Genomic DNA, 23,712 nt, shown 5'->3' with positions numbered 1-23,712 from the left:
AATAAATGTTTATGACAACCGATTGACATAGCAGGATCTTTTTTTACAAGATTTATAACAGAGATGCCCACGTATGAGGTCAATAGGAGCCGCATAAAGAATTTTTAAATATTTTTTAGAATAGCACTTACATTAGTTATCAATCCAAATACAAATGTTATGTAATTTACATTAGATAATTTATTTTTCTTCAAGGACATAAACTGATACAGTATTAAAAGAAAACAACTCAAGATTTAAATTTCAAAATAAACAAAAACATATATAAAACCAATTAATTTATTATATCTATAAAATTGGTAGACTATTTTTCGTCAAATCTCTAAAGCTTTGTAAGAAATTGGTGAAACTTGTTTGCAACAAGTCAGTTAGATGGTCATTTGTCAATTGGGAACGATATTTTTATGATACAAACTTTGATGAAGAGTATAATGGTTTGCATGAATATGTTGTGCTAAAATTAGAAAGTAAATGGCAGGTTGCTTTCCTTAAATACGGATACTTTGATGCTAGCACCAGTTTCTGAAATTCAGCTATAGACTGAGATTTATGATGTATTTGCAAAGCCTGATCTTCTTTCATTTCTTGAAATTTTAATCCAGTTCATCGAAACGGCTCAAGAAGCCACACGGAACCCTTTAAATACCCGTTAGTTATACATCAATTGCACCGTTGTTATGTAACTACCGCCCTCAAGTGATATTTTACTGAACTATTTTTGTTGTCAAACTTTTTTTTATCGTTTTCTATTGAAATTGAAAATTTTTTCATGGTTCTACGGTAAATTTATATATAAACAAAAAAAAACAAATGAAGATAACAAGTTTGTAGAGATTTTGATGTTAAAAAATGGATTTATTCTTACTTTAAACTGACTCTAAATCATGTAAATAAATTGATTGCTTCTTGAGTCTGCCAAAGTTATTGCTGTGTTAAAACTACATAACAGTTATAATACTAGCAGAAATTATAATACTAGCAGAAATGTGAAAAGGTACATCTGGCCAATATACGCAGATTTTATGTTTATGAAGGAACTGTTTACATCAAATCAATTAGAATGAACGCTCGTTAGAATTGATCTGTGAAGCAATTTTAACAACTGAAGTCCATTATGCGATCTTAGAACTAATCAGACAAGGTTTGGTAACATCCTTTAAGTTAAAATGTGGATTTCTCACAAATTTGACTTTACCAAAAAAAATAATGCTATATCAATTAAATGGTTGAAAAAAGTTACTTTCAAACTGAGTTAGGAAATCCTATATCAGTTTTTCACCACCTTCGTAATTAAAATACGTTTTCTTTCAATCGTTATTGAGGTAACTTTCGCGTAGCACCAACTGCCTTTAACGTCGATTTACCATCTACATTTTTGAAACTAGAGTTACAATAATTAAATAAAAACACTTTTATTGTGATGTAGCAGCTCTGACTTGCACATCAGAATCTCTGGATTATTTTGCTCATTTTGTTAATCTGCAAGAGAAAAGTGTGAGAAATTTACTGTTTAATCCAGGATTAAAAAGAATTTTGAAGCGTGAAGTGTTTTAATCTGCAAATATATTTCAAAAAAAAAGGCTTGCGGATATGCTGAGAATTAGATTCATCGTGAAGTAAATTTCGTATGCTGATAATATTTTTACTATATTTAGCATGGTGAAATGGGTCTTATTACATAATTACATATGCAACCATCATTATGCATAATTTGTCTTCATCAATTGTGGCAATCTTCTGTTGTTTTTTTTCCTCCATATAGTATTGTTTGTTATATGTTTAAGTCTACTCGTTAAAAAATTCTATTTGTTCTATAATTAATGAAGTGAATATATCTGGAATCCTAAAAACTCAGAATATGTCTTACATTTAATCTGAGAGTTTACATATTCAAACTACCTCAGTTACTGATAGAGAACAAATAAATGGTAACAAAAAAAAGAGGTTGGTAAAACTGATGAAAAACAAAAAGCGGAATGCCTAACATCGGAATTGAGAAAAAATTTCAGATTTACTTATCTTTAACATGTGATTTAGTAATAAACAAAATCCCTTAACGTTGTAATCAAACATAAGATGCTAAATATTGTTTAATCTCTCTATAAAACTTCATTTACTTTTTCATTATTTTTAAAACAGTTTTTCTTTTTATTATTCCAAGTTCATACTATTTCAAAATGTGTTTAAAAAATCGCATTTAAATATCATCTATGCACTTGTGTTGATTCATTTTGCCCTGATATTGTTGAGAGAAAAAATGAATCAACACAAGTACATTAATGTTATCAATATTGTTACCATACATTCCAAATCATTTTCCAGATGGAGATTGTATTTTTCAGCATAACAAAGCCCCCGGTCATACGGCCAAGTAAGTGACTGCCTTTTTGAAGAATAAAAACATTTCCATTCTTCCGTGGTCAGGTAGTTCACCTGATAAAAATACGATTGAAAATTTGTGGATGATTTTCAGACGGAGGATTGCCCACTATAAGCCAACAAGAAAAGTTTCTCTTATTAAGCAATCTCTCTCTATATATATGTACATATATATATATATATATATATATATATATATATATATATATATATATATACATACATATTTCCGCAATTGCAATATATATTAAATATATTTCCGCAATTGCAAATTATCTCCTCAACATTTATCTTAACTGCATATAGTGTATATATATATATATATATATATATATATATATATATATATATATATATATTTATATATATATTTATATATGTACATATATATATATACTTTATGCAATTAAGATAAAGGTTGAGGAGATAATTTGCAATTGCGGAAGTATGTTTAATTAATTTGTTTATATTTTTTTAACATATTTAAAAAACCCAAATTTTAAGTAATTGTGTTATCAACAATGACTTTTAAGGGATTTTTATTCATATTAAATCACGGTTAGCTTGAAGGTGACCTAAGATCATAAATCGCCTTCCTTGAAATTTTTTATTACATTTTGAAAGCAGTTCGTTTGAACATTCCAAGTCATAACTTAAATTATACATTGGTAGCTTTTTGTGAAAACTGAGCTAAAAGGCTTGTTTTAGTTAAAGATAACTACCCTTCTGACCGACCATAAGATTCCTTCGAGTTGATCTGGTGCCCAAATTTCATATGTTTGGTTGTTTGACCCAAGGGTCGAGGACTTAGTGGATCAGATTAAGCAATAATTTCTGATAAGTTTATGGGTTCTAGTTATGATATTGACTAAACTATCATGTTATAAAAGTCAACTGTTTTTTGTTTTTTTCTTTAATTACAGGGTGACATTATTTTTTCTTATTTTAGGGGATAAGGTATTTTAAAAGGAAATGTTTGACTTAACAAAATAACTACTGGTTTTGAAATTAGAAATCTGAAAAAGAAAAGAATTTTTTCTTCAAAGGAATAAATTACCATAATATGAATTTGAATAAAGTTAAAAATTAAATTTAATATAGATTTAATATACAAATACATCACAATGTAGAATTAGTAATCTATACTTCAAAAAAAAAAAATTCCATAACTTAAAGATAAAAAAATGATAAACAGCATGATATTGTGCTCATCCAGATAATTTTGTAAACAATTAAGTTTTCTCAGAAACTTTTTGGATTCATTTCCTTCTTATCTGTGTTTATCTTGATAATGCACTCTGGCAAAATTAATCCTACACACAGCTATTTACAAACTGAAATCCTTGATTAGTGTACTCAAGCATATTATATTCAATAAGTTTGAGAAATTTTTCATCTCTTCCTTGTTATTGTTTAGAAAGATAAAACAAAATGTAAAGAGTTTTTCATTTTGGAGGTCAATGTTTATTATTTAGTCATAGTTCAGCACGCAAACATGGAACAATTGCAAAAAAATTTTTTAAGCAAAACAAGGAGTTTTCTTTAAAAAATTTAATTTGCAAATGTTGCATGTTTAACAACTTTATATCAAAATTTGCAAAAAGATCTTGGCCTACATCCATATAAGGTCAATTTAACTGAAAAACTAAACCTATTTACTTTGATAAAAGAAACCCTTTTTCATGTACTTTCTTATAATACTATTCCAAATATAGATGGCTGATTAACGTTTGTGAGGAAGACTATTTGAGGAAGATGGGAATGTTTTCCTTCCAAATAACACAAAACTCATTTAGTACATTTCCCGGTTAAGTACATCTTTAGATTAAAAGCTTTCATTTCGAACCCAGGAAAGTTTAAGGAGAGCAATTATCCTGAAGGAAAGAAACTTAGGTCCTGAATCGGAGAGTGGAAATTTCAATCTTTTTTAGCTGAGCATTAACAGTTAATTATGATCAGTTTGCTTTCTCTTTATTTATAATTGATTTTTGTTTTCAAAAGCTTCTTTCCATGTTTGCTTTAGAAATTTTGAAGGTTACGCAATGACGGTTTGAAGTAGCATCCGTAAGTACGTTTTATTATCTCTGTCATCAAGAGGAGCATTTTTTTAAGTTGGGGAAGGAAAACCCTTAAGTAACGTCCTTAGTTATCAAAAAGAGCTTTTTTTCAAAAAAAAAGGAGTTTTTTCGATATTACAAGAAAACAAAAAATGTGAAGTTAGCATTAAATCACTGCTTAGGAATTACAACATCATTATTATATAGAAAATGTATATTATAAACTTATTCTGCGGAAAATGTTGATAAACATTAAAAAATAGTGAGTGGCAAAGCCTCCAACACAAGTTACAGTTAAGAACGCATCTGCAGTTAAGAACGTTAACAACTCAGGATCATGATACTGACATCATGATCCTGAGTTGTTAACGTTCTTAATTTTAGATTCGTTCTTAACTGTAACTTGTGTTGGCAGTTTCTATTTAACTTTTGAAAATTTTAAAAATTAAAAATAGTTTCAAATTAGAGCGCGAAAGGCACGATTGAAATTTAAGTATAAAGTCCAATTTACAGTGTTTAAAGTTTTATATTTATTCTTTTAGAAACTTATGATAAAGAAATTTCTTTGTCCGCAAAGTAATTACATGAATTTTGATCGGCCTTTACCTATATCCAATCGGAAATCTTTTGTAAAGTAATTCAATCAATTGGAACAAAGTTAATGGAAACGAGTAGAGCGTCAATTAACAAGCTTTTTTCGACCATTATGTATGCATAAAAGTAATACTCAGCTTAAGGAAACAGCTCTATTTCTTTACTCTCTGTTCTGCCTTGTGTATATTGCTAAAAATGTGGAATTAATATATTGAATGATAACAATTTTCATGAATTAGTTGCTAAAGAAAACTCTTTAGTTTATTTTGTTTTTCACCCTTTCGGATAAAGTATAAGGTGCGTAAAAACGCATCAGAAAAAGGTTTGAATTTTTACAAAATCAAGCCCACTGCCCTAAAACAGAATAAGAACCAGAACTCAGAGGTTAAGAGCCGTTTTTTAACTTATTTGGCAATATAGGCAGCTTAATAGTTTTAGTTAGATTTTTTTATGCCGCTACGAATTTGGTGGCTGTTATTAAACTTCAGCTTATTAATACACTGATTGACATGCCTCACGCATACAAGCGATGAGATGCCTTATGCACACAAGAAACAAAAGGGTGCCGGAAGGAATTGGTATTTTGCGGAAATCATCAAGTGTGCAGCTATTGACTGAAAAGATAATAGTTAAGAGTTAAAAATGCTACTTTCTTTTATAATGTGTGGAGGGAAAACTAAAATAAAAACGACAATCGATAGAAAAACATACACAAGATGATTCACCAACTCTTCACATAAATAAGTGATAAAGCGATAGAAGAAAAGTTAAATACAACTGTGGAAAAACGTAAACACGAAGACGCGTAAATGATAAAGCGATAATAAGAAAAGCTAAAAACAACGATCGGAAAAGACACATAAAAGATGACTCGTCCACTATTCACATAAATAAATGATAAAGCAAAAAGAATTAAGTTAAAAACAACAACTGAGAAAAGACTTAAACGTGGAGACTTGTAAACGATAAAGCGACAATTAGAAAAGTTAAAAACAACGATCAGAAAAGACTTATACACGATGATTCACCGATCTACCACGTAAGTAGACGATAAAACGGAAAGAAGAAAAGTTAAATACAACTGAGAAAAGACGTAAACACGAAGACTCTTCAACCTGCCATATAAATAAATTAAAAGATATCGCAACAGGAAAACAACCAAAAACTATAAAAGCTCAAAAAGAAAGAATCTGACAGTTAAGTGGAGAGAGAGTTAAGAGGAGAAGAATTAGAGTTTTTAAGTGAGGTTTTTGGGAGAAGAGAAAGAGTTTTTGAAGAAGAGATTTAAAAGAGAATTTTAAGAGAAAGAGTTTTTGAAGAAGAGATTTAAAAGAGAATTTTAAGAGAAAGAGTTTTTGAAGAAGAGATTTAAAAGAGAATTTTAAGAGAAAGAGTTTTAAAGAGATTTAAAAGAAGATTTTTATAAGAAAAGAGTTATAAGAGATTTAAAGAGGATTTTAAAGAAGAAAAAGAATTTTGTGGTAAGAAGAGTATTTTGATGAATAAACAGTTTAATAAGCAGTTGAATAAAAGAAGAAAAGAAGATTTTAATATTGATTGTTGGAGAATAACCAGAAGATTTAATTAAAGAAGAGATATTTGTAATAAAAGAAGATATAAAAGAAAGAGGAGTAATTGAAATAAAAAGTATTGAACACTGCAAGAATCGTAAGAGAATATTATTTGTATTATATAAAAGTTATAAGAGTAAGAGTGCTACCATAACACATTAATAGAATATTTGTTGAGTTTCATTATATTATAGAATATACTGAGGACGGCGATTATAAGTTTAGCCCTTTTAGATTAAACCTTGCCCATTCCTAACCAAACTATCCCTAAACCTTGCCCTTAGCTAACCAAGTACTCCCCAGACCATCAACCTTGTTCCCAACCTCCATATACCTAATCCAAACAAACCTTAACCCAAACTTCCCCTTCCCCTTACCTTCATCAGCTAAACAAACGTTAAACAAACATTAAAAAAAAAATTAAATTAAATAGAGAAAAAGAAGAAACAGAATAATAATAATAATAAATAAAAACGCCACCCTCACAATAAGCTCAACCACACTTTTTAATTATTTGAATGGTTAAAGAAATGTTTGAGTTGGAAGACCGACTTTGATTGTAAAAGACGAAGAGCAAATAAAAATGCACGCAGTCCTTAAACTTGATGAATAGGAATTCGGGGTGTTTCAGCCACTCTCAGTAAAAAAGGGCTTTAGCATGTAATCCATATGTAGTGAATAACTTGATTTTAGTTTGATAACCTCACATCAGTTTATGAGCATATGGGCTTGAGAAAAAAGTCTCAGAATTTTTTTAATGTTGATAACACAGGCTTCTAGAAAGATATTTGTAGTCAGATGATGCTCTGTAAACGTGGTGCTTAAAATAAATACGAAAAGGTTACAACCTCGACTAAATACAAGTACACCGTACAGACCAGCTGCTCAGCTGAAGGTAAGTGTCTGCGAATGTACGTGGTGTATAAAGGTACTACACATTAAATGGTATTTTGGTAGTCCTAAAGAATTGTTTTGTACCTGCTCTTGTTCTGGGTGGATAGTGAGGAAACAACTCATTTATTAGTTCACAAAGGTATTTCTTGCTGGAAATAGTAGCCTGATCAAGTTTAAACTGTTGATTTATGATGGTCACAGTTCGATTATATATTCACAGTTTGTTGACTTTGCCATACAAAACAGCAAACAGTTGTTGTGCTCACCAGATTAACTAACAGAGTTTTGCAGCCACTTGAAGTTGGTCTTTTTAAGACAGTGAAAAGTACCTGGCGAAAATGCCTGCGCACTTACTTTGGCAAGACTCGTTATAGCAAGGTGGATAAGCGTGAAGTTCCCGGATTATTAAAACGCTAAATGGTTAGTGGTGCATTTTCTAGAGTTAACGCTATAAAGGAATTTGAGGGTTGTGGAATCTATCCTCGGAACAGTGAGATAATCACCGGCGACAACTTTTTATCTTCTGTACTACTAACACACCAGACAGAGTGAAGTCTGAATACTGATGTAAATGCACTTGAAAACATTTAAGTCGAAGTTGAACTTTCATCTACGTCAAAAAACACGACATTAATTCTTAGAAGAAAGGCTTTAGAAACCAAGCCTTTATTACAGTTAATGCAAATTACACACCAGATAAAATGAAAAGTGTGTGCGAATCAGGTGTACGTTAGCTGAATGTCATAACTCAGACGAGGTAAGTTGACAAATGAGAGAAGATGAGGTACACAAACAAGAGCAGTAATTGAAGAAAGGTAAAATGAAGCCTAAAGCTTTGAAAAAAAAACAGTCGTTTCCGTAATTTTTATTAATGCTAGAAAGAAGAAATTTAATTCAGGTAAGTTAGTGACTGTTTTAACTACTTACCTGGCTTCTTCTGTTCGTTATCAACCGGAGCAATTGCCATAGCTACTGTTAGCATAATGTTTTTTTACAAGGTTAATGCTCGCAATATTCGCAAGCCTTTTCCGACTGTCTATTAGCGTTCTCATAACTATGATTATATAACTGTTTTCACATAATTTTTACAACTCGCAGTACTTTTTATCAGGTGTAAGTAAGTTGTAATTTAATTAGACAATTATTTCACAGAACACGAACGTTTTCAGAAATGGGTTGTAAGATTAATAATCAAGAGTAACAATGACTTTGGGCTAAAAGTTACCCAGCAACAACTTGTAATAACAAAGCTACCTTTTCTCTTGTTAAACCTATAATATCATGCATTAATGATGCATAAGTTTTCATTAATTCCTTCATATAATTATCATTTAAAGTAATTGATCTGTTCCAGAAATATGCTTGATTTATTTAAAGTTTTCTTGACGTTTTAGTTAATTGCTGTGTATTCTTAAATGCTAATTCCTCTATGTTGTAATACTGTATATTCTGCCATCAGTTTTACTTATTGTGATAGAATAAATATTAAATGTAATTTGAAATAGCAAATCATTGCTTCTTTTTATGATCTCTTACATGGAACAGCTACACAAATATTGATGTCAATGTTTCTCCGTGCCTGTGGGAACATTGACAAAATGACTAGGTTTTTAAAATTGCGTGAAATGAGGCAGATTATTGTGTATAACATGTTTTAAACAGGTACCGACAGTTTTTTTGAACGTCCAATAAGGGGGTTATCATTGGCACTGCCTAGTTAGTGTGTAGTTTTTTATTGTTTTATGAACATGGAACTTAGAATCATTCAAGCGTTTACCAATTTCATAACTGCTTACGTTCATTTTGTGCATACCAATCGTCTACTGTTTGGTATTGGATGATACAGCTTTTTTACCCAACAATTTTTTATAGATGAATGATCTTTTAACAATTTTTTGTTAATTAAACGTTGAATAAGATTCCAGACACGGTCTTTACAACAAATTCAACAATAAGAAGGCTGAAATTATAAGATCCTTGCTCTCAAGACAAAAATATCTTTAAAGAGAGAGTTATTATTTAATTATATCAAAGAGCGTTTAAACTTTAGTTCAAATTTAATTTTTTTGGTATTTTCTGTTAAAGCCTTCTCAGCAATCTGTTTCAAATTTCAGAAACAAAAAAAATTTACGCTTAGGGGTCCAGCATTCTGTAAACTGGGAGCCTGCGTAACTCTTGTGGGCAGCAATATACTCGACCATTGGGTAAAGCCATATACTATAGTGGGCGAAAAATACTTGGAACTTGTTTATAAATTAAAAAGTCTTTGCTTATTCTACTAAATTCGTTTTAACTTCCTCAAAGTATTCCCCACGGGTGAAATTCACTTGTGATAGTTTTTTTCCATTTTTCAAAACATGCCACATAATCTGCCTCCGGTATATCCCTCGGTGCCTTCTTCATTTCAATTTCTATTTCTTCTATCAATTTAAAGCAGCGTCTACGAAGCTGTTTTTAAAGTTTCGCAAATAGCCAGAAGTCACATGGTGCTAAGCCAAGAGAATACAGTGGTATCAGAACCATAAGATTTGAGTTTGTGCCAAAATGATCACAAATTACGGGTGCAGTGTGAGATGGTACAAAAACCATGAATTATCTCTCAACAAGTTTGGTTGTTTTTGACGCACAGCATTACGCAAACGACGTATAGCACCCAGATATGTTATTTTTGTTAACAGTTTGGCCAATTGGAAGGATTTCGTAACGCACCACACCATAATAATCAAAAAAAGCTGTCAACAATTCCTTGGTTATTGACTTGCTTTGAAGAGTGTTTTTTGGTCTCAGCTCACCTTTAGCACGCTATTCACCAGATTAATCGGTGGTTTCCGGGTCGTAAGCGTGGGTCGAAGTTTTATCTCCAGTTACGATGCTTTTCATTTATTTTACACACTTCAACATGGTGTTGTTTTTCCATGAAATTGAGCATTTTCGGCACCAATTGAGATTTCATTTATCTGAGACCCAAATGGTCATTCAAAATAGTTTTCACTGATTCGATTTTGATGTTTCAACAAAGTCAGTAAGGTCTCAGACTGTCAATCAACAATATCGGAGCACCAGTTCTTTGATTTCGTCGACGTGTAACTTATCAGTTGACGTTGATGATATTCCTGGCCGTGCATTACTTTTAACATTTCGGAGGCAGAAATTTCATTCCGCACAAAAAATGTAATGGAACTACGCTGTTGAATAGTTTTAGACTTAATAAAAAACAAAAAATTCACTTTAAGCCGTTTACAAAAGAATGCGTATCTTAATACTAATGAATATTTTGACGTAATTGGGAACAGATATTGGTAACTGCAGTACCAAATTAAAAATAAAAACATTTGTCCATATCGGAATCACAAGAAAATTCAAATTTCACGTTATTTTTTGCCCACAGTAGTATATCTTTCTTTTTTTTTATCATTCTCAACAAAGAATTTTATATTTAATTCTAGGTAGCGGATTACTTTAAAATACGCTTTTAAACGCAGTTAGATTTTAACAAAAAAAAAAGAAAAGTTTTCTATTTTGTTATGTAACCTGGAGTAAAGATTAAGTAAATCTAGTGAAAATAACTCTGATATTTCCATGGAGATTTTTATTTCGATATCTTTTAATAGATTCGACAATGTATTCTCACAACTAGTTCACTCGCTCACTAAATTGAAAATCCGATATGTTTATAAACAAAAAGCTTAAGCCTGACAAAGATTTCAAATGACATAAACGTTAATCGTTGCTCCAGAATCGAAAAAGACTTTTCCGTATTTCTTTTCTTTTTTTTTTTTTTTTTATGTTAAAAAAAAAATTGAAAAACTTTTTTTTAATGGAGATAAAAATAACTTTCTTGCTTTTTTATTGATATATAACTTTTTTTATGGGTATACATCACTATTTTTCTATCACCAGCGTAACTTAACTTTTGATTTAAAATGGCAACTAACATGGAACTCTTTATTAACTCGATCATTTAACTTAATCTGTCTAAAAAATCCGTTCAAACATGAAGTCTCTATAGCAAATAAAAAGCAGTCGTTACAGCAAATATCTGAGTCCATCCAATTTGCCAAACTCAATTTCCCTAAAAATAAGAATAATTATAAAGCTAATAATGAACATTTTATATTATAAAAGGTATTTGAGTCCAATTGACCAAACTCAATTTCCTTAAAACGAAGAACATTTCTCGAAATAAAATTTATATTATCAAACTGTTAGTAAACGTTTTATATTATAAAGAGTTTTAATTACATATCCCGTAAACTTGTAAATTATTGTATATATTACTATGTTTTTATCTAGGTGGATTGTACATTATAAAGTCCATTTTCAATTTTTACACTGGAATTGCTTATAAATTATTCAGATTATTTTGGTTGTGAAGTACATCAAAATATGGTTTTCGCGTGATGAAAGAAAAATAACTTTAGAAAACAACATTTGACATTCAATCAGTGTCAGTATATTTATTTCCATAGTATTTTATAAACATGAAGATGCTAATGAAATAAAATGAAGAACTATAAAGTTTGGTAAAAAATAGTTTAACTGTTACAGCGACAAAACATTTAGGACAAAATTAAAACTGCTGCAACTGAGACGCATAAATTAGCTGCTGCAACCAAGCCACTTAATTAACTAATGTATATGTGAGGCATAAATTTCAGATCTTGCATTTTTTTAAATATTTTATCTTAAACATTCCAGGTTATATTTAAATTTTGTTTCAAAATAAGTTTATGCAAAAAATTACACGGAAGTTAAATAGCAGTTAATATTTATTTAGTTTTTCTCGTTTCAACTTTAAAAATTGGTTTAAAACATAATTAGTCACGAAGATTTTCCATTATTTAAAAATTAAATAGTATTTATATTGCAAACTTAAATTATATATTCAAAACCTACCCTTCTAAAGCCGTGTTTCCGGTGCATTCAGAGGTTTTTTGATTAATGAACACTTCAAAGTTCAACATATTCAGAAAAAAATGAGTTAAGTGAACTTTTTACAAAATCATCTTTATAAAATAGATTATTATCGAAATGACTATAATTAACAAGAAAATGGTTGTTTTGTAACTTTGAAATGATAAATACCTCTTGCAAAAGTCAATCTCCAGGGCTCTTCCGCTACTTTCGACAATTTAGCAAAAATGTGCTAGCTATTACACAAGAGAAAAGTGATAAAATACCTAAATATCTTTTTTAATAAAAGTTTTCTTTTGCAATGAATGTTATTGTTTCATTTAAGAAGCTTTAGTCACACGAATCATACAGTCAAATAAAAAACAAACATGACTTATCAACTCAAATCTCTTATCTGTTTGTTACTGTATTTGATAAAAACCTTTTTCTAAGGAAAAGAAAACGAATCTAATAATTTATTAAGTTTCAGTAAAAAATGCACTTCTGCAACTAATGATTATCAAATATTGACAAAGCTAAACCTAAAAAGTTTTGACTAAGTTGAACCGTTTAATTTTTATTTTTAACGTTTCCACAGTAATCGACAATCAATTCTGTGATTATATTATGTTCGTAATTATGTTTGCTTGAAAATCTGTTCAAATGGTTTAATATTAGTATCGAAAACAAAATATCAATAGCAACAAAAGTTTTACACGAAAACAATTCTTAAAGTTATGTTGTTTAGACCAATTCTGAATTGAATTCGTTGGGACAACTTGTTTAAGGGTAAATTTTTTTTATCTTTGAAAAATCGAAGAAAACTGTGAAGGAAATGTGGACTCTGGTTTAATAAACCTCGCTTTCAGCGATTACGGTCAAGTTATGTAACTTATGCTTAGAGATTTGTTTTACATCAACTATTTTTCTGTCAAAAGAAAAAGAGCTTTCTAGATATGGTTAGTTGAGTAATCAGTTTTATGATAAGGAAGATTCAATTCCATTATCAGGGCAAATTAATTCCTTCAAAATTTTAGTTTTTGACGTGCATCTGATTGCTAAAAAAGAGTCGCCAGTTTTAGGTTTTCTAAGTGGAAATCAAAAGATAAGGGTAATCAGCTCGTAATCGTATATTTAAAAATTCTTTATCCCCTGTCGGGTATCTTAGATAAAGGAGTGCTGATTTTTTGTCAGTTTTCAATAGTATTTCATGAACCGCATAAAAGTGCCTTTAATCCTGTTTATCATAAATAAAAATTGACGTGGGAGTGACTTTATATTCCGAAGTGTAGCTTTAAGTAAAACTCCACCTTAGGCAGTTAATCAATGCGCCTGTAAATACTTCAATTTGAGGAAGTTAGCTTTTGTCTTTCTGAAGAGTTAGCTTTAGATACTTCTTCATTGGTTTTGATTACACTTACAAAAAGGAAAAATGAAAGTGGCATATGTAATATTATTGATCCTTTTTCACAGAGGTATGATGAGCATGGCTTTACCAACTGCTGAAATAGCAGTCCTTTGTCGAAACAAATGCAAACTTGATTTACTTAGGATTTGCATTGGTGATCCATTATCAAGTTTAACCGCAGAAGATTTGTTAGAAAAATGTCGAAAAGAAGTTGAAAGTTGTCAGACCTTATGTCAATTAATTTTAAAAGTAAATTAACGAATGATGAATTAAGGTTTTTCAGTATCTAACATTGAAATAGAAACTCATAAAGTAGAACCACAAGAGCTTCAAATGTAAAAAGAGCTATATCACATCCAGAATTACATTTAAAACGTTGCAAACTCATTAAATAATTAACTTTTTACAAAAGTCAAACGAGATTGTGTATACAAGTATTTGATAAATATATCAGATGTTGTCTTTGTGCAAATGAAGTTTTATGTAGCAATCAAATCATTTTAAATATGACGTAATTACTATTATGTAAAATATTAATTTTGTAGAAAAATATATAATTTGCAGAGAGAATAAAAAAATAGCAATAATAAGTGGTTTTCTTTTTTTTGTAGAAATACTGTTAATAGTAGTCTACAACTTTATGTTTCTATAACGAAAGATGTAAAGTGAATTTCAATCAAATGTCTTCATCTTAATATAGTAATTAGCATTTTTACAAACAAATTGATTTATATCTGTGTAAGATGAAATCAGCAAGATACATATACTTAAGCTGTAATTGGTGGCTCGTTTACCTAGCTTACTTTCATAAATTATATTTTGCTATAAATGAAAAATAATAGAAACAAATAACGAGTTTATCTTTACATGTAAGTATATCAACGACATCTTAAAGCTGAATAATATCTTTGAAATGGCCTAGTAATAAACAAAAAAGTTTTAAAGTGATATCAGGCGTTATTTGTATTTCAATCTAACGTGAAACATCAGACTTTGCAATTATAAGGAATGCCTAACCCTTTCGTAAGAACATAATAGGAGCATATTTCAGTAAGAAATGCATTTTGTTAGAAACTTTACTAACACGTATTTTTAATTAGCTTATAGTTTACATAAAAATCAGTGAATCAGTTATAGATCTGTTATAAATTTTATGTTACAAATATAACTTAGCACATTATAAGTATTTAGAATTCTATTATTCTTAAATGATAATGCATGTATATTCTTTCTTGGTAAGTACATTAAGTTACAACTAAGGATATTGTTAAAATATAAAATAAAGTACCAATCAATATATAAATAAAAAAAAATTAAATTAAAAAGGTTTTCAATATCTACTTTCATTTACTTGATATTTGATTGCAAATCTTTAAATAGTAAAAATTTATTAGGTCAAAATTTTGTTCTGGGCAATAATTTACTTTTTAAAAAACTTGAAACACTCTTTGAATGATTTATTGAAATTACTTTAATAAAAATTGCTTAGGTTTGCAACTATAACATTCATATATTTATTTGACAACAAAAAGCGTGCGATTTGCATTAAGTAAAAAATTTCTACATGAAGGATTTTCATTCATTAAATGCCTATAATGTATTCCACATTAAACTTATGTTGCCTAATTTATGAGATTTGTAATCGTAGGTAGTATTTTTAAATCTCAACTATTAAAAAAATTAACATGTTTGGCATTTTTAATCTTCATTCTAGCTTTTTTTTTCTTGTTTTGATTTGATATATTTTACAATTCTTTTTTCTCCTTACATTTCACAAAAAATTTTATTGCAAACAAATAAGTGCAAGATAAAAGCAATATTTTTTATTTTAAAAATATGTTTTGCGAAGTTGTATATATCTCACATCATTCTAATGAAAGCCAATGTAAAATATAGTAATAACATCTTTTTTAACAATTGCAATAGTTTTAAAACATTTAACGGATTGCAATAATGAAAATTTTATATATTACATTTCCCATTAGAATGTTCAACAAACTTTAAACAATAAGAAATAGAGAACAAGCCATGTACTAAGAAAAAAAAGAAATTTAATAAATGCTGAAGAAATACTGTTACAGTAAACCGACTGACCATTTTTTTGGTATGCCATTAAGTTTGTGTAAAAATCGTTTTTAATTACTATTTGCAAAATAAATGCAATTTTGCAAAGTTGTATTTTTCTCATTTTACTTTAGTGAAAGGCAATTTATAATTAAATAACAACATTTTCTTGAGGCAATCATTTAGCAATTTCAATAGTTAAAAAACGCAACAGCTTGCGACTTATATGTTAAGTATATTTATTAAAGATTTATGCAATATATATATTAAAGATTTAAAAGTTCATACATCATGAGGAAGATCAACATTTTTATATTTTTTTTCAACACTTTACTTTTTAGCAAAAAACAATAAAGCGCAAAGTATGCAATAAGAAAAAAGTGAAATAAAATAAAAACTGAAAAAATCATAATACAGAAAACCAACTGACCTTGATATTGATGATAACTTAAAGTGAACGTGAAAATCTTTTTTAATTACTCTTTACTAAATAAGTGTTTTAATTACAAAAGTGCACATAATATACATATCATTAGGAGATAATTGTTATATGTAGAGAAAAGTATAGGTCGAAACGCCAAAGTGCCTTATTTCATTTCATCGATTTTTAGGAGACCAAAACAATTGATTACAAACAACCCTTAATTGCATGAAGCAAAATAAAAACTAAATTTTGTATGAAAAAATGTATGAAGCAAAATAAAAACTAAACTTTGTAGATTCTTGGCATAAAAAATTTTATATATGTTTTGTTTGAATTACCAACTAATATAGAGGGATTTTTTTTTAACAAGGAATGTAATAACTTACGCTCTGAAGTGATATTTTACCGAACTATTTTCGTGGTTAAACTTTTTTTTTTTTTTGTCGGAAGTGCAACAAGAGTAATCTCCTTAAACTGATTTGGAAGAAACTTAATTTGATATTAGATTATTCAAAACAAGTTTCGAAGGAATTTCATCTCATCGAAATGAAATTTTGGATTTGGACACAGCACACAATTTTTTCAAACATTTTTTTCACTGAACTTAAATTGATTATATAGTTTCAAAAACAAATGCATATTCACTTAAAAAAATGTTCATTAAAATGTGTGAATATATCTGATTTGGAAATATAGAAATATATGGGAATTCAGATATCCATCCATAAGTACCTATTAGCCCAACAAGTAACCCTTTGAAGGAGTAAATGAAAAAAATTGACACTGAATTGTTTAAAAAATAATTGAAATATTTTCAGGGCAAGAAAATGAAGAATGATTTAAGATTTTTAATGATCTAGGTTCTAGTTTTAACATTGTTTTTTATTCGCTACGTGTTCAAAGCCTATTTTTCAATTATCAGGGTTGAATAGCGTTATTGGAAACCAGTGCCCCTCCAACCTGCCTCTTGGCCCATATGAGGGATGTAACCTATCAAAAGTCATTTCTTAAAAAAAAAAAAGATTTGTTTGGTTACTTTCTCCTTGATTTGATCCAAAGTTTTTTTAATCGCTATGAGTTTAAAGACAGATAAATCATTTTGTTTACTTTGACAATTAATACATAAGTGTTCCACTTCTTACATATCTAGTAAAAAAAGGAATTCATGGATTAGCTACAACAATGAAGAATCGCATATCGTTCTTGTAAATTATCCAATGAAAATAACTTTAAAATTTAGGAAACTGGAGTAAGCCAAGAGTATGCAACAAATCATGATTGAGTGGAATTGTCATCCTAAAAACACCTCAGTACCATTTTTTTAAGGCATCACACTTGGTTTCACTTTATCATATGTCTGAAGTTGAAGCTGATATAGAATCAAAATGGTAAACAATTTTTATTTTCTTTACTTTATGTTTGAGATTAAATTTATTTTTTTTTTTAAGACTAAATTTAAATATACGTAAGTTATTACATTTACTTTCTTACTTTTTTTTCTTATTACATTTACTTTTCTTACTTTTTTTTCTTATTACATTTACTTTTCTTACTTTTTTTTCTTATTACATTTACTTTTCTTACTTTTTTTTCTTATTACATTTACTTTTCTTATTTACGGATTGAAATCGTTTTATAAAAACAAATTAAACATTTTCAAAAAAAGGTTTTTATCTGGCTTAAAAAATAGAAAAAGTGCTCATCACTATTCAAAGTTTATTTCCTGCTCATACGCCATATTAATATTTCGTTAAATCGCATAAAATAGTGGTTGCTTATCTGAATTGTGCGACTAAGTTAGCAATTGGATCAAAAATGTTCGATAAGAGAGCGTGCAAGTGTTCATGCTGAAGTACTTCATTTTAAAAGAAAGATTTTTTGTTATTTGTTTGATCAATTTTACAAGATATATCAAAAGATATATAATTGATCAAATATATAACAAACATTTTTTTCAATGCTATCCTAGTTTTAAACGCACATTTAAAACAAATTAAAAGTTGCCATTAAAAAATACCCTCCACTAAAAAAACTTTTTAAACCTCTGTTAACTCTAAGATTATAAAGAAAAAGAAAGAGTATGGGGGCGCGTGTGTCACTCAAGTGAAACTATTCAGTATCTTGTGAAAAAAATCTTCGCAGATACTTTTAGAGTTTTATATAATTAAAAGTGCATACAAAACTCTCGAATGGAAACGGCCCTGGACTCGCCACCGGACTCAGTCATGAAAAAATAATGTCAAACTATCATCAAAATTGATCAAGCCAATTAAAATTTCTTGGACCACCAAATACTTGGAAGACCAAATACTTGGAACACCAAATATTTTTAATTTTAATCATTCAGACATCCTTTAAAAACGTCATCAATAAAAAAAAAATGGCAGCACTGATATACCTGTGTGACGCATGAGCAAACCAAAGATTTAAGCAGTTGTATATCATACATTAAATATTTATATTATTAATTGCACTTAATTACCATTAAACATATGTTAAAAAATAATTTAATTTTAACAATAAATGAACTCTAAATCATCTAAATAAAATGAATGTTCTTGTGTCTGCCGAAAATATTGTAGATTTAAAACTACACAGCAATGTATAATAATATTGGCACATTTTTTAGTATGTATAGCTGGCCGATTGTTGCAACACAAATTTTATGTATTTACGTAAGAGTGGATTGCGGATTTTAGATGATGTCAATTATTATCATAACTAATATGAGTTTTTAATTGGTTTCATGAACTAAACAATTCTAACCTGTGCTTTAGTGAGAATAAAGCAAAAACGATCCCTTTCTTAACTTTTTCATAAAACTTTTTGGTGTGCATTAAATTTTTATTGTATTTATATTCACAACTTCACATAATAGGTGAGAAAATACTCAATGTTAATACACAGGTACCTTTTAAAGTATTAGATACAGGTTTACATCTCTGATAAAATGTGGTTTGGTAATATTCTTTTTAAAGAATATAACTTGCAATTTGACAGCAACTCTAATTATCATGCCAACGATGATTTCATAATCATTCCAATGATAAACTTTATTGCACTCCATAAGTTGTATTCATCAGCACTTCCTAAAGGTGTTTCAAAATGCCTTCTTTTAAATGAAGTGAATCTAATCTTACTTCGTTTGTTTAATTTTTAAGTACCACTATATGATTTTCATCTTCCTAATTGTTCTTGCTATTAACATTTTAGGACCATTGTTCCATCTTTAACTTTTAATTATTTCTTCCTTCAATTTAACAGCCTCTTTAAATATTGGCTCAAGTGCTGTTTGGCTCGGAGTTGGAATGTCAATACCATCATGTGACAACTGTTTTACATATTTTAGCAGACGTTTTTGTTGATTCTTTGTTAAGGATGACCAAGTTGGTTGCAACATTACCCATAATTTTTTTTCTGACTGAAATTAAAATATTCTTTTTTTCATATTCGATGCTAATGCATTCATCTGATTTATTCATCTTAAGTCATTAGCGCTAATAATACTTGAAATATTTCATTTAAAAAAAATTCAAAATGTTATAACCCTTATAGTCGTATCATTTACCAAATTTTTGGGTTGTTTTGTGTCAGTCAATCTCTCTGATCTTTATTCGGCTAAGTTTTCTACTTAAGGTTAAAATGTGGACTCACAAATTTTGACTTAAAAAAATATCAATTAAATGGTTGAAAAAGTTACTTTCAAACTGTTTTATGATATTTTATATTAGTTTTTAACAAACTTTGAAGTTAAAATACCTTTCCTTTCTATAGCTATAGAGGTAAGTCACGTGTAACACCAATTGCCTTAAACGTCGATTTTCAACTACATTTTTGAAACTACAACTACAATAATTTAGTAAAAACACTTTTATTGCATTAGGTAGTGATGTAGCAGCTTTGATTTGCACATCAGTATCTCTGGATTATTTTGCTCATTTTGTTAATCTGCATGAGAAAAGTGTGAGAATTTCATTATTTAATCCAGGATTAAAAAGAATTTTGAAGCGTGAAAAGTTCTAATCTGTAAATATTTTTTAGAAAAAGGATTGTGAGTATGAAGAAAACTTGATTCACCTTCAAGTAAATTTTGTATAATGATGATATTTGTACAATATTTTAATATTTTCGTACTTTGAACTTGAACTGTTAAAAAACCCATCTTATCTTAGCTTTCCATATGTATATAGTAATGCTCTTGGATAAACAATGGCCATTTTACTTCAACATCAATATGTTCATTCAGTGCATTATATCTCGCCCTCCTGACATTTTCATCATAAGTAATTAGCATCATGTTAAGCTTTGTTCGAATTGCTTCATGCAAATCATTTAAAAACTTCACCAATTTATTTAGAATCATTTTATCTCCCGTAATTTTTTACTTTACGTTGATAACTCGATTATTCGTGACTTTGTTCGTTTGATTTCTGCTCTAAGTAACTGGAGTCAATAGCTCGCATATGGAGTGATATTCTTCATTTTCCTTCTTAGTGATAATTTTTCCAAGACATACTTCTTATTCTCTTTGACTGCTGACATCAACTTATTGGTCCAGATTTCTTTGTTGTTCTGTAATGCAGCACTTGTGCCACAATATGTTTTGCTACAGAACAAATAAAAACAAATATAATAAAGTTGATATTTTTCTCACAAGTTTTACTTACTCTTAAAAACTTTACTTAAACTAAAAAGATTTCTTGAGTATTTTAGAAATTTCTAGATGGTTATAAAGAGTTTTAGAGAGTGCTAACATTTCTCATATAGATACTGATTCCAAATATTTCTTCGAAAAGGACACATTTTTAAAATTGGAAAAATCAATGTTTTTAAAATATAGTTCATCCACTAATGATACAGGAAACATTTTATTTGAAAAAAGTCAAAACGTTATAACCCTAATAGCCGTATCATTTACCATTAGTTAAACAAGTTTGCTGGTTGTTCAGTGTTGGTTAATCTTTATTTTTTTAGCTTAGTTTTCTAGTTTTGAGTAATAAAGTAGATTTGTCACAAAATTTGACGCAAATCAACGCTTTAATCAAAAGAATGCTGCATTAATTAAAAAGTCAATTTCAAACTGCTTTTGGACATCCTATATTATTTTTTCAAAACCTTTGTAATTAAACTACCTTTTTTTCAAATGGTAACACCATTTCCCATTTATGTCGATTTTTAAACTGCATTTTTGAAACAAGGGTAACAAGAATTTAATAAAAAATTTTCGATTGCATCATTTAGTGATGCAGCAACATTGACTTGCAAATCAGTATCTCAGGATTATTTTGCTCATTTTGTTAATCTGCATGAGAATAGTGTGAGAATTTAATTGTTTAATCCAGGATTAAGCAGTATTTCAAAGCGTGAAGTGCTTTAATATGCAAATATTTTTCAGAAAAAGGCATGCGGCTAAGAAGAGAATTAGATTCACCGTGAAGTAAATTTCGTATACTGATGATATTTTTACTACATTACAACATGATAAAAAGGGTCTTTTTACATAATTACATTTCATCCATCACCAGTATGGCTATACTCTGTTTGCAATTTGCGCTATTTATGTTTTTAAAAAAAGTAGTATTATTTTTAAATGCTCAGCCTGAGGAATCGATTCAATTTTATTATGTTGTGATTTGATAGCACATACCTGTTTGTATATTTTAAATGCAGAGTTTTTATAATTTCATTAACTCATAGTGATATTTTCCTTAAACTTGTTTAAATCAATTTTTCATATTTAATGGCTAGTTAAAAGTGATTGTTAAAATTATTGATTATTAATAAAAATTGTTGCTATCTAAAAATTTGAAATTTTATTCACAAAAAAAAAACCTTGAGGCTTTTTTTGTTTTGAGTTTAATGAGGCATAGCCCTCGGTCTCCAAGGGACCGGCCTTGCAATTACATAAATGTAAAAAGTACAACACTATTTTTTAGAGCAAACACTTTGAAAAAGGTGTCTAATCATATAGGGAGAAAAAAAGCATTTATACGTAGTTATTTAAACTTATTATAAAATGTTTTCTTTCTCCACACAGCCTTGTTTGTTGCATGTTTATGCTAACTTACCATTAACTTGTATCTAAATGAAAGGCCTGCAAAACAGGCTGTTCTTTAATTAGTGCAGTAACTTTTTCTGATATGCTAGACCAACGCGAAGTACCTTATTTAATAATAGACTGCAAAGAATCGACAACAAAAAAAGAGGTTGATAAAATTGATAAAAAACGAAAAAACGCGGAACGACTAACACCGGTTTTGAGAAAGAGTTTCAAACTTATTTATCTTTAACATATGTTTACTGATAAACTAAATCACTTAATATTGCAGATGCGTAATATTGTTTACTTAAGATGCATTATATTGCTTACTCTTTATATAAATCCTAATCTGCACTGTTATGAATTTGAAAACATTTTAATTTATTGTTATTCCAAGTTTACACTCTTAAATAGATATTCAAACTTTTAAAATATATAAATTCAATATACTTGCCGAAGAATGAGTCCAATAAAACAAACCAAATCAGTAACCAAAATGAAAAAATGCTGCTTGAAAATTTTTTTTTCTAATATTACTGCTTAAATAGCATTTTTCAAGTTTTTTGAATACTTTTTTTTAATACGTCAACTCTGTTAATAGTTTATCTATTGCCTAAAACTTAATTAAACGAAGAGATTATAGTTAAACATAAACTGATTGCTTTAAGTACATACCCAAGAACACTAACTTTGAAATAAAATTGTTAAGTTGGAATAAATCAACATTTATAGATCATTCGATTGACATCACTATGTAAAAAAAAAACCCTGCCCCATTTAGGAATATAATTAGAAAATATTAGATAATCAACCAGCAGTCCATTAGTGGAAAAAACAACAAAGTTTTAGTATAAACTTTGCATCATGTCAGATTTTCATTGATTTTGATTAAAAGTATTAGTGTATTTAACAAGCTTTTAAAAATGTTTAAGGAATATTTTAAATGCTCCAAACCAAGAAAAGATGATAAGCAACGCCGGAACAATGTATGCTTTAATTAAAAAACTGATTTCATAAGCTGCATGAAAAAATTCTTTTGAAACAAACCAAAGGAAGAAAAGTTTCCAGCTGCCAGATACACCACATGCTTGAGTCTTTTGTTAAACTAATTTCCCTTATAACAGCAATTAATCTACAATCAGAAAAATCACGAGTCTGGCTGCTTAAGGTGGTATGGTGGTGGAACAACTCCGATTGCTGCAAAAGAACCCTTGCTTAATAGATGGCAGCTATTTAATTGAATATCAAATGCCGACTATTTAATCTCTATCCGTTTTTTTGGCCGCATATGTTTCATTTATACTATATATATATATATATATATATATAGTACTGTAGAAACTATGTTGATATTTCCAGTAAGAGTACTTAATACAGCGTAGAATAAG

At 28.9% G+C, this 23,712-nt stretch overlaps 1 long non-coding RNA gene across 2 annotated transcripts; it reads right to left on the bottom strand.

Moving 5' to 3' along the window:
* Positions 1–19,180: 19,180 nt before the first annotated feature.
* LOC149882589 (uncharacterized) lies at positions 19,181–22,874 on the bottom strand. Of its 2 annotated transcripts, none has more exons than XR_016456541.1 (2): positions 22,779–22,874; positions 19,181–20,890 (listed from the first exon to the last, which is right to left on the bottom strand). It is a non-coding gene; the product is annotated as an uncharacterized LOC149882589 (long non-coding RNA). The 2 variants fall into 2 exon arrangements; XR_016456542.1 differs by lacking the exon at positions 22,779–22,874 and adding an exon at positions 21,203–21,344.
* Positions 22,875–23,712: the final 838 nt, after the last annotated feature.

This window comes from Hydra viridissima, unplaced genomic scaffold (genome assembly GCF_058129835.1).
Source record: "Hydra viridissima isolate aposymbiotic clone 2 unplaced genomic scaffold, HvirCarnegie_v1 scaffold_10, whole genome shotgun sequence".
Classification (NCBI taxonomy): domain Eukaryota; kingdom Metazoa; phylum Cnidaria; class Hydrozoa; order Anthoathecata; family Hydridae; genus Hydra; species Hydra viridissima.
Note: the sequence above shows the minus strand (reverse complement) of the source record. Positions and strands in the feature narration are given on the sequence as shown.